The sequence below is a fragment of the Gossypium raimondii genome, chromosome 11, assembly GCF_025698545.1.
Source record: "Gossypium raimondii isolate GPD5lz chromosome 11, ASM2569854v1, whole genome shotgun sequence".
In the NCBI taxonomy this organism is placed as follows: Eukaryota; Viridiplantae; Streptophyta; class Magnoliopsida; order Malvales; family Malvaceae; genus Gossypium; species Gossypium raimondii.
The window spans coordinates 31,408,148-31,420,999 of NC_068575.1; the positions used below are offsets into that span (position 1 = coordinate 31,408,148).

The following is a 12,852-nucleotide window of genomic DNA, read 5'->3' on the forward strand; positions in this document are numbered from 1 at the left end:
AGTGGAATAGGTGGAAGATTGTATGTCCTATCTCCCTGAACAGCAGTGGAATAGGTTAAAGATTGTAGATCCTGTCTCCCTAAGCAGTAGTGGAGCAGATCGAAGACCGCAAATATTACTTCCCCAACATTGCAGTCAAATAGATTGAAGCTACAATAGTGAATCTTGCTTCCCCAACATCATAGTTAAGCAGATTAAAGTTACGAGCTACAAATCTGATTTCTCCGACGGTGCGGCGGAGTGGATCTAGGCACCAATTCCTATGCTTCTAAAGATGCAGTAGGAGGGAATAGGGTTACTTGAAGAAGAAGAGCAACAAGGTCCAATCATGACCGTGTAAAATTGGTCCTCTTTAGTCTTTGTTCTATTCTCGTTACACGACAATGAGCAAAGATGGGTAGCTGTAATAGGCCCAATTTACCTGGGCCCAAAAGCACAAACAAAAAATAAACCAAATATAAAAACAAATAAAATTAAAATGCCATTATTGAACAATCCAGTTTTTTTTACAAACACTAAGCCCAGATTACAGACCCAATTAAACCTAAACCTAAATTTAACCCAGACCCAACCTAAATTCCTAAAACGGTGGCCCAATTGCTATGTGGCCTAATGACTAAAAGAAACCTTAGGCAGCACCTAACTCCCAACGCCGTAACAGCAGCCTCCAGCATGCTGCTCCTCCCCCATGCAAGCCTCCACGTCACCACGCCTCCATACGGCCGTACCTGCAACAAACAAAAAATAGACAACGCAGCACCAAACAAGAAAATAACAGATAGCAGTTGTAAAAAAGAAAAATTTCAGATTTTGATTTTGCTTTTTCATTTTCTTTTCGGCTATATAAAGCCAATTTTAAATCTGTAAGGGGGTTACTCATGATATCAATACACAGACGCATATTGAATACAAAAAAACCAAAAAATATTCAGAGAGAAAAACAAAAAAAAAATCGAAAGGTGATTGCAGATTTTTCTTCTTTCTCTTTTCTTTGTATTCTTTTTTTTATCTTATTATTTGTGTGCAAAATAAAAGAAAAGAGGAGTTAAAGGATAAGAGCTTACCTGGACGCCAGATCTCTGACCATCTCCGTTGCAACCGGAGTCTTGGCAGAGGTTGAGGGCGCAAGAACGGCGCAGCATTTGGGGGGCAGATGTTTAATGAAAATGAAATTGAATGGTATAATGAAAATGAAATTGAATGATTTAGATATATAATGTGGCTGTTATGAACCTCGTGAATACTTAGGATACAAATGACATGTCATTAGGGGTTATTTATAGTTTCGCGTGTTAGTTTTGGATGTCTTACCAATGGTTCAGGTCTTATATTTTTTGTGGATTCTCCATAGCTTGTGTGAGTAGCATCGTGTAGCCTAACATCCCGACCCACAACTTGTGTGAGCAAGAACATTTCACAACTCGTGTGAGCATATGCAGTTATAGTCACTACTTGTGTGAGCATTTTCCCAAGTATCCAAAATTATTTCATTTGGTTCATCAGGTGATAAATGTGTAAAATGAAAAGGATATACGAAGTTGCTATATGGAATTAGATATTGAATGGAGGAACTTGACTTGGTACATTGAAATGTAATGTGTTATATAATATGAACATGAAATGGATAGTTTTAGTTACATTCACTTACAAATGTTATATGACATGATATGGTTATAAGTTTTATATTTATGTGAACTCACTAACTTGTGAGATTTGTGGTGTATATAGGAATTGAATGAACTCATGAGCTTGTTAATGAAATTATGCATGAATTGTATAAATTGATTCCTATTCGGTAAGTTTATGTTTAAGTTTAAGTTAGTTGCATTAGTTTCTTATGTTAGTTGCATTCTTCCCTTGTAGATCATCGGAAAACTCAACCGGTTGGAAGTTCAAGTCAGAGCACATACACTATTTGTTCTCAACTCGGTAGAATTTTTTATCATTTTGATGTCGGGTTATAAATGACATGTACTAGGAGTTTTATGTGCACTTGTTTATATTGATGTTGCACAAAACCTTCGTTTAAGTAAGATTTTGGTTGTGCACATATTTGGTACTTTTGGATCAGTTATGTCTATGAATATGTGCATTTGAACAATCACTTTATGCTTTTTGGATGTGGTTTGAGGTATGGTAAGATGGTTCTAAATGAAATAGATGAATTGACATGTTTATGAAGTATGAACTATGAATATTGAAATTGATGTTAGTTTGATGATTGATTTGTGCTGCAGATGATGGCATATAGGTTGAATGATTTTGGTTTGTTTTAGGTATGTTTAAATGTGTTTTGAACATATGAAAGTGGTTGGAAATGGTTTGGCTTGGTGCCAAAGAAATGGTTGATAATGTGGCTTTTTTTGAAGGTTATTTTAGGTACACACAGCCTAGGACACGGGCTGTCACAGGGCCGTGTGCCACACATGGTCACTCCACATGGCCATGTGGCCTATTTAATTTTGGTGCAGGATTTGTCCACAAGCTCTCAGAGAGTTACACGGTTTGGCGACACGATTGCGTGACCTTATATTAGAATTGTACACAGTATGAGAACACAGACGTGTGGAGTAGCCACATGGCCAAGCTTGGGGCCATATGGGCTGGTGTTCTTCACACAGCCTGGCCACACGGCCATGTGACCCCTGTTTACACTTTTTACTCAAAGTTTCGTAAAGGTTTTAATTTAATTAAAAATTGATTCCGGTTTGTTTTAAATGTTTTGTAAGCTCAATTTAAGGCTTGTTTTCATATATATGCTATGAATATTAATTTATTATGAATATTTGATATTTAAATTTAATTTCAAATAGTATTTGACTATTACTGAATTTGCTAACTATTGTAATACTTCGTAACCCTAATCCCACAACGAAGATAGGTTAGGGGTGTTACAAATCTTATTATGACCTATTTCTTAGTAATCTAAGATAATGGGCAGAAGCTAAATTTAAGGATGAAATTACCCTTTCTTTTTATTGTATTTATCAATATAATCCTTTTTATTGTATTTTAACACAAAAACCAAAATATCCTTTTCTTTTTCCTTCTATCTTTTCTCTCATAAGTTAAACCAAAATCCCTAAAAGTTTCTTCAAATTTTAGGATGGTCACCCTCGTCTCCTTTTCTTTCCCCATTTGTTTTTGCCATTAATCAAAGTCCTCCCTTTTCTGGTGAAAACTGATTACTTGCTACACTGTATTTTATGTTTTCTGTTAGGAGTATTGGTTCTATCTAATGATTGATATGCTTCATAAAAATTATATCTTTTTTCATTTTAATTATGGGTTTCTTTCTTTGGTATTATCCAACCCTTCTTCATTTTTTAATAAGTTGACTTGATTTTTCTTTGATGCTTGAGAACGAGGTTCCTTTTGATGAATTCTCATTGTCTTTGGTATTTAGAACCTGCTCTCATTTGAGTTTATTGAAAGAATGTAGGTTCATTGCTTGTTGAGAAAGTTGAATTTGGGGTCTGATTTATTTTTACAAAATTATTTAATTTCTTTGTATTTACATAATGGCTTTATTGGATATGCACATAAATTATTTGATAGAATTTCTATGTGGGATTCTGTTTCATATAATTTGATGGTTGATGGGTATATTAAAAGAGGGATGATTATGTTGAGATTTAATATATATTATATAATATATATAACACCCTATACTTGACTCGACCGTTGGGTCCGAGCTACAGGATGCTAAATTCATTGTCGGATTAACTACAAACAATTACAATTCAATTTAACAATTCACACATGCTATTAAGATCATTACATATTCATAACATGTTTTGTGATAGCCCGAAATAGGGCCTAATCGGAATAGTGGTTTCGTAACCACAAATCCGAAGTGAAATAGTTTAATTTTATAAATTTTTATTAGTTACTGATTGATTGAAATATTGTGTGAAAATATGGATAGAAAATTTTAATGCTTTAGTGCTTAATTGAATTTTTAGGACTAAATTGAGAAAAATGCAAAGTGTGTCTAATTAGTGATTAAATGACTTAATTGAATTATTGCATGAAATTGGAAGTGTTTATGTGGCAATTAGACCATGAATTAGTGTTATGGACACAAAAGGGTATTTCTAGAAAAATATTTAAGTAATGGGTCAAGGGCATTTTGTCCAAATTGAATAAAGACAAAATAAAGATGAAAACAAGTGTTCATCTTCTTAAAATCGACGTTCTTTGCCAAAAAAATTCATGTCACCATAGCTAGGGTTCTTGAACTTCCTAAGCTCAATTGTAAGTGATTTCTTGCCCGCTTTTGATTATTTTCGTATTTTTATGCTTATTGAAGCTTGAATTTCATGTTTCTACCATTTAATTTAAATGAAATTAAAGTTTAAAATTGACCCATTCATGATATAATTGTAAATTGATTAGTGATGTTAGATAATGAATGTTTGAAGTGTTAATTATAAGTTTTACTAGATGAATTTTGATGAAAATGTTGAAAAATGGCTAAATTGTGAAATTTTTATGGTGAAATGGTTAGTAAAGATTATGTTTTGGTATTATGTATGTGTAAATGGTAACTAATTCAAAGAAGCGTTTCTTTGACAGCAGCAGTGACGTGAATGTAAAATTCACCATAAATAGTAGAAATGGAATTAGAGAGTGAATTATATATGGAATTAAAGCTTATCAAGTATATTTTATATGAAAGAAACGATGTAGGAAAAGGAATTCTGTATTTTGAGATATTTGAATTTTAGTGAGACAGGGTCAGAATGGTTTTTGAAGTCCCCTGTTCTGACTTTAGAAAATCATTATAAATTGTACAGAAATAATTATGGGTCATAATTTATATGTGTAGATTTCTTAGTGAGTATATTTTCAAAAGAAACAAACGATAACCTTATATGTATTCTGTACAAAGAGATAATTGATTTTTAGTGCCGAGAGGTCAGATCTGTCGAGCTGTGAAACAGGGGATACTTTAATGAATAAACTGACTAATTGGCCAAGTCAAAAATTCTAAAAATTTTAGGGTAAGTAGTAATATGAGTCTAGTTTCAGGGAAAATTTACGGATTTAAATTTTGAGTTCTGTAACTCGAGTTATAATTAAATTAGTGAAAGTCACGCAGGTAGACAGTTTTGTTGTGAACAGTGAATTTAATTTTAAAGGCAAATTTTTATGCTCCGAATCGGTAAGTTAAATTGGATAACATCTCGTACTCGATTCCGGTGACGGTCTCGGGTAAGGGGTGTTACATGTTTTACAATGATGTCTAGGCTTTATACAAGCTTCTGAAAGCTCTTTTGATAACCCAATGTCAAATAAGGACTAAAATGTAAAATTTTAAAACTATTGAGTTGATGTTGTGACTTCAAAGGTTCTAGGTCGTGATGTCATTCATTGACCATTCCTCGTCGCTACGTTAATGATCCACCATTGCGATGTGGTTTACTATTTTTGTATGGTTCATATGTACCAATTCACAACACCTAAAACAAATGTTAATATGCCATATTTCAACCATATCAGTTAATAAACCATTTTCATATGCTTATTTCCACCCTTTAGTGTCACAGATACATGTACTTTACTCAAAATCATCAATTCAACCTAATACACACATATTAAGTCATATACTGTAGTAATATAACATATTCATTTCAAACCTAACCTCAATACATATGAAAATTTCCATATTCCAACCATTTAAACCATTTACCATACACATGATACCATTACTATTTCAATGGCCTAAGTTTCAAAATGCCATTTATCAATTCAAGGATTCAAACAACTATATACATTAGAGGATCTACTCAACCTTAGGTAGATGCCATATATTAAAACATAAAGGGACTATATAAACATTGCTAAATCTACGTCTATTGATTGGATGCTGAATCACTTCTTAAGACTTCAAGATCTACGAGAACTTGAGCGCGGAAATAAACAATTTGTACGCTGAGCAATAAAGATCAGTAGTGCTTTCATGATTCAAGTCAATAAAATAATAGCATTAGCATTATGAACACAATCAATACATATTCTAGATGCAACCAATTCATTTACCATTCATGCCAAATACCAAGATGATGTACAAACTCATTAAGCCAAGCTTATACACACGTATTAAGTCATATATTATAGTAATATAACATATTCAGTTCATTCCATTTCATAGTATCTATTCATTACTTTTTATTCGACCTTTCTTGAATCAATTGATTCATTTCACTTCCATGTCGACCCTCAGGTCTCGCATAAATCGATTCACATAATCTTTTGCATGCTATCTTCAATCACATTTGACATATATGCACATATAGTACCATTTCATATCATCATTTCAATTCATGTTCATTTATCAAGTTCACATTTTAAAATCCCTATTAACCAGACTCAAACTCGAAAAGGATACACAGATCATCCAACCACCACACCAATCTGGTACTGCAGTGCATCATTGGATAAAACGAAGTAATCATCTAGCACATAGTGCATCATCAGATAAACCGAAGCAAATATATTGGCACAAAAGTGCATCATCAGATAAACCAAAGTATAGAACCGTACACAACCTAATCCTATGGCATGCCAACTATATCTGACTTTTCCCGAATAGTTAATAGGGTACCAATATTCCAATTATGCATCATTTACATGTTCATATTTCATAGTTTTCCTACCATTTCCACATCACATATCATAAATCACAATTTAATTTCATGCTCTATTTTACGATACTCAAATCAAATTCAATTTTCAGCATTCAATACCGTCAAACACGATTCAATTCATAAGACAAGTATGACCTTACCTTAATAGAGCTAGTATGAACAATCAAGTTTATACATATATATTTAACTCAAATAATAGAAGTACAAATTAAATAGTCTGCTACTCATCTATTATTCTCGACTTTCCCTTCTCTCACGATAGCTCGACATCATCTATAGCTATATTCGATAATTTAATAATAAAATAATGCCAGTTTACATCCAATTCACATTCAAATACATAGCCACTCATATTTTTCATTTTATTCAATTTAGCCCATATATCTGGGATACTCGTATTTTCAATATCTAAATCAGATCAAAATCGGATTTCGCATTCTTTCCTTAGGTACCTTATACTTTCTATATATAGCATTGAATGCCACCAAACGTGAGAATGTCTAGACTGGAAATACTGCAACAAAATAGATAAGAGATAAAGCAGTGGTATCCACAAGTATATGAGTAAAATTTTAATATAAAAGAATGTTACAATGAAACACTCCAAGAAGTATTCCGAAGATCATACCCAAGGGAGGTTGAACTAAACTAAGACTAATTTTCTACACTAACAGGGCTAAATAGTAGTAATCTAAAATTTTATTATGGAAAACCAAATTAAAGACAACCAATAACAATCGAAATTAAATCCAATTAAGTAGGCAGAAGATTACTCACTTCAAGATTCCTAATTAACTTGACACTCGGGTTTTCTAGAGTTAGCTATTAATTAAACAATTATTATCTCTTGGCCTCTAACTAATTAAATAATCGACCAAAACACGCTTATCTCTCGACCTCAATTTCTTCACAGGAATAAATTATGATTTACTCGATAAACTTATCTCTCGATCTCGTTTATCCTAAATTACTTCTTAGGGTCATCAATCCAGGGTTTAATCACACATATTTTAGGCATGTTTGTTGTCAGTGTTGCGACACCATAGGACCAGTGTCGCAACACTACCTTTTAAGGCTAAATTTTTTATCTTCGAAGTCGAGTGCTGTGACACCATAGATTTGTGTTGCGACGTTGCCATCATTTCTAAGCTTGAAATCAGTGTTCTGCACACTCGAGTAGCTTGTTAGTTCATCCCTGGGCCCCATTTGGCCCATTAGGTCAACAATTGGCCAAGGAGGAGTGTTACAAGTTGGCCAACCATGCAGCAGCTCAAACACATGTTGAAGTGAAAGATCTCTCCACAAATGGTGAACTACAAGATGTCTCTGAATAGTGGCGAGCTGTGAAATGACACTAAAAAGTCGTGAAGTATGAGATGACACCATGAAATGGCAAAGTTTGAGATGTCTTTGCAGGTGGCATGATGCAGTTGAACCCTTAGTGCATGTAGATTTCATCGAATTGCATGTCAAACATGTTTAGTTTTTTTTTGTAACTTAGTTTTTTAAAGCTTTTTGAAGTTTGGTTTGGTCATGTGCAGATGTTTAGGTGGTGATAGAGTTGATTAGTTAGCTTATCCATGTGTGCAAGTAATTTTTTTTAGTTTCCATATAGTTAGTGGAAGTAGTTGAGTATTTGGTGATGTATTTGACTTTAAATGTATTTTTCTGGTTGAATGGGAAGAGATAACAGATACAAGCTCCTTTGTTGCACATTTTTGCTTCTTATTCTCTATTCTTCTTTGAAAATATCACCAATAGAGTCAATGATGACAGATGGAGACGAATATTAGAAAAAGACATCATATTGAAGCTTTGTAGGCTAAATAACCATATTGCGGATTTATGGTTAGAGAAACTTGGAGGTCACACAATTTGAATGCCATAGAAGATAATATGAAACAAATTAGAGGAAAGTCGAGGATATGGCATCGCAACAACTTGAGTTAGTTTGCTCAACGTATTGAAAAGATGAGCAAGAAAATGGAGGATTTGCAAAAACTCCTAATAATAGATCAAATTCTAGATGATGAGTTCTAGACTAAAAAAAGAGTGAAATATGTGGTGAGAAAAAAAGAAATCTTCTGACAACAAAGGGTAAAGATGAGGATGATAAAAAATCTTTATTTTTCCATGAACAAGCTACCAACTGAATACGAAAAACCCAAATCAATGGTTTGGAGTACAATAATGGAGTGTGAAAAATACTAAGAACGAGATTCAGGAAATAATAGCCAATTATTTGAAAAATATTCACATCTCAAGGCCCCTTCAATTTTAGTGCAATTATCAAAGCAATGGAATGTAAAATTAAGCAAGATATGAACCAATCCTTATACTCTTAATTTTGAGCTAAGAAAGTTTATAATTCTCTTAAACAAATGCATCCAATGAAATCTTTATGTCGGATTGAGTGCCAACTCTTTTCTTCCAACAATATTGGCACATTATCGAAAATGATGATGGTAATTTTGGCTTGGAATTTCTTAACGGAGATAGGTCCTTAGAGAGTTGTAATCACATATTTATTATTGTCATACCAAAGATCTCAAACCCTAATTTTATTTTCCAATTTAGACTAATCAACTTATGCGATGTCATCTAAATATTAATCTCTAAAGTGTTAGGAAATAGATTAAGAATGTGTTGCATAATTGTATTAATGAAAATCTTAGCCCTTTTGTCTCTAATTGACAAATCACTGATAATTTCGAGGTTGCCTATGAATTTATCCACCACATACATGGCAAAACTTAAGGTTCTAATGGCTAATTCATGTTAAAATTACACGTGAGCAAGGTGTACGATAGAATTGAGTGACCTTTCCTTTACAATGATGGAAAATTTGGGTTTTGTGTAGAGATAGGGGTCTTTGATTAAGCATTGTGTCCAATTAGTGTCCTTTTGGGTGACTATTATTGGTAATTTTTTTTATGAGTTCATCTCAAACAAAGGGCTCAGATAGGAGGACCCTTGTCTCTATATCTTTTCCTATCATCCATGGAAGGATTGTCAGCTTTTCTTTCTAAAGCACAACATAGTGGTGACATAGAATGAGTACAAAATAGTAGGTATGAACCTTGAGTTAATAAATTATTCTTTATGGATGACAACTTACTTTTTGTAAAAGTAAAAAAAAAAGCAATGGAGAACAAATAAAACACATGCTAGCATTATATGAGGAAAGCTCAAACCAGAAAATCAATATTGCTAAGGAATTTATTTCTGTATTACCACTACAACCTCTCGAAAGAAATATATACAAAACCTATTTAAAATCCAAGTTGCAATGAACCCGGACAAATACCTGTAAACTATAATTTATATAGGGTTTTTATGATTGTTTTAACACCTTTTTACTTAAAAATAATATTAATCCTAAGTAATTAATCCCTAATTGAGTGAATTTTGTTTATATTTTAAATATGTACAATATTTAAGGAAGAATATAATTTTATGTTATTTTGTATTAAATTTATACATGATTTAATTGTTTTTGCTACATATTAATTTTAAATTTATTTAATGCAGTTGGACCAAGGAAATTATGCATGAATTATGTATAAAATAAAGAGTCATGGACATGTCCAAATTCACTCTACATAGATGGTAAACACATGCAAAAATAGGTCATGAGGAAGCTAATTGGACCCAATTGAAGTTGGGTTAGTTGTTGGACAAGTCTAATGAACACATGGATCACCAAACTGTCCAAACAAGGAAGAACAAGCCCAATTTGGCACAACCATGTTTGTTGCGCAAAAATTAATTTTGGGATATTTATTGGAAGTCCCTATAGTTGAAATTAAATTAGAAAAGAGCCCATGAAGTTTGCCTTCGAAACTGTCCAACCCTTGCTTTATTCTAGCATGATTTCATGCTTGAATCAAGCAACCATCATCCACCCTTTTCCACAATATGTGGCCGGCCAAGCAAAGAGTAAGTGAGGGGATATTTTTCACTACTTTTAGTAAATTCATCCACTAACCTTCATTATAAATACCGACCTCCATTCCCTATTTCAAATCATCCCATCATCCCTAAAAATCATCATCAATCCTTCATTTGTTACTCATCCATTCATTTTTCCATTCTTTCATTTTCTTCCTTCTTTCTACACCTAGCACTTTAGCCAGCAAAACTGTGATAAGGTTGTCTCTTGGCTGGCCACCTTGAAGAGCCATTAGCAAAGGAGTAACACGAAGATCAGAGGAAAACATCTTCATTCGGAGTTCATGAGACTAGCGATTTGAACAGAGTTTATTCTTCATTTACTTTGTTATTTTAATTATGTTTGCAATGTGTTTTATGATTTTGTCATAAAAAATGGTAGCTTAATCTGATGAGCTAGGATGATTGTATTTATTGAATGAAGTTTGTTAAATCATGTTTATAGTGTTTGGCCTCAATCGATCATGTTTTCAATTAACTTCAAGTATGTATTTCATTCATATGTGATTGGATGCATTTGAATTAGCTGAATGATCCTGACCAGGCGATAGCTAATGGGCACAATAATTGAAAAGTGCATGCTTAATTTAGATCCTGATCCAAATAAATTAAATGTTCATAATAACTTTGACGAGCTCTATTATCTTGCATCGTTTCTAGATTTATGTGATTAAATTGTTTCAAACCTAATCTGTCCTTGTTACTTCACATGAATTCTAAGAAACCCTTAGTTTAATATGGTCAGTAAAATGCATATTTCATTATGTAAAAGGTTTTGAAAGGACTTAATATGGTTTCCAAACTCATGAAAGATCAAGTTGCCATGGAATGTTTTCTGAACACTGTTAAGCATGAGAAAAATAAACTAAGTTTAATAGTGTAATTATCCTAGCATATTCATATTATTAATTGTTGAATTTTGTGTTTTTACTGCTAAACTCATTTTATACATCTCATCTCATACTTTGCATTTAGATTAAATTGCATTAAGGATCATCATGCATTTACATAATTTAATTTGGCTTGAACATCATCACTCAAAATATTGTGTTTTTATCATCTGAATCATTAACTTTAATTTTACAATTAATTGATTATCATACATAGTCCCTGTGGTGATGATAACTCTTTTACTTACTTTATTACTTGATAACGATTGTGTACACTTGCACAAACCGAGCGTTAAAAGTTTTAAGCATCGTTGCGGGGGACTTTTTCCTTAATCATTTTCATGAAATTATTATTTGAAATTTGGATTTTATTTTATTTTTATTTAAGTTCTAACTTTACTTATTAATTTTTTTATTTTCTTTATTCTTTTTATTTTTTTGTGATTTTCTATTAAGGTCTTCATGAGTATAGGTCGAATCATTGATTTGCTACCTGTAGACCCAAAAATTGAGCAGGCACGTAGACAAAGAAGACGAGAAAGATTAGCCCAAAAACAAGTTGCAAAAATGGACCTTCAGAATCCAAACGATGTTCAAGGGAATGTAGCCGCTAATGGTCCAAATTCAATCTTTATTGCTGATGATAGGGATGGACCCATAAGATAGTATGCTATGCCACTTTTTAACAAAATAAATTCAAGAGTTAGGTTACTGGAGATCTAGGCACCGCAATTTGAATTAAAGTCTGTGATATTTCAGATACTTTAAGCAATAGGCTAATTCAGTGGAATGCCCACAGAAGATCCACATCTTCACCTTCGATTTTTTATGGAGGTGAGCAATTCCTTCAAGATAGCTGGTGCAACTGAACACACACTGAGGTTGAAGTTGTTTCCATACTCATCAAGAGATTGAGCATGAGCATGGCTTAATTCGTTTCCATTTAGTTCAATTTTTACTTGGCAAGAACTAGTTGAAAGCTTTCTGGTAAATTATTCCCCACCTTGCAAAAATACTAAGTTATAGAATGAGATCATCACTTTTTAGTTGATGGATGATGAGTCTCTATACGAGGCATGGGAAAGATTCAAAGAGCTACTACTTCAATACCCTCACCATGAGATTTTGCTTTGCATCCAGTTGGAAACATTTTATAATGGTCTCAACGCACAAACAAGATTGGTGGCAGATGCTTTTACAAATCGGGCTCTCTTATCGAAGACTTATAATGAGGCTTACGAGATCATCGAGAGAACAACTTGTAACAATTACCAGTGGCCAAAAAATTAAACAGCTCAGGTATCTTCTATCTCTTTAATGTTGAAATAGTTTACTACTAACAGTTTAAATTATATTGC

General features: G+C 32.9%; 1 non-coding gene across 1 annotated transcript; it reads right to left on the reverse strand.

Moving 5' to 3' along the window:
* Nucleotides 1-12,512: 12,512 nt before the first annotated feature.
* On the reverse strand, nucleotides 12,513-12,618 carry LOC128035114 (small nucleolar RNA R71). The gene has a single exon (XR_008191518.1). It is a non-coding gene; the product is annotated as a small nucleolar RNA R71 (small nucleolar RNA).
* Nucleotides 12,619-12,852: the final 234 nt, after the last annotated feature.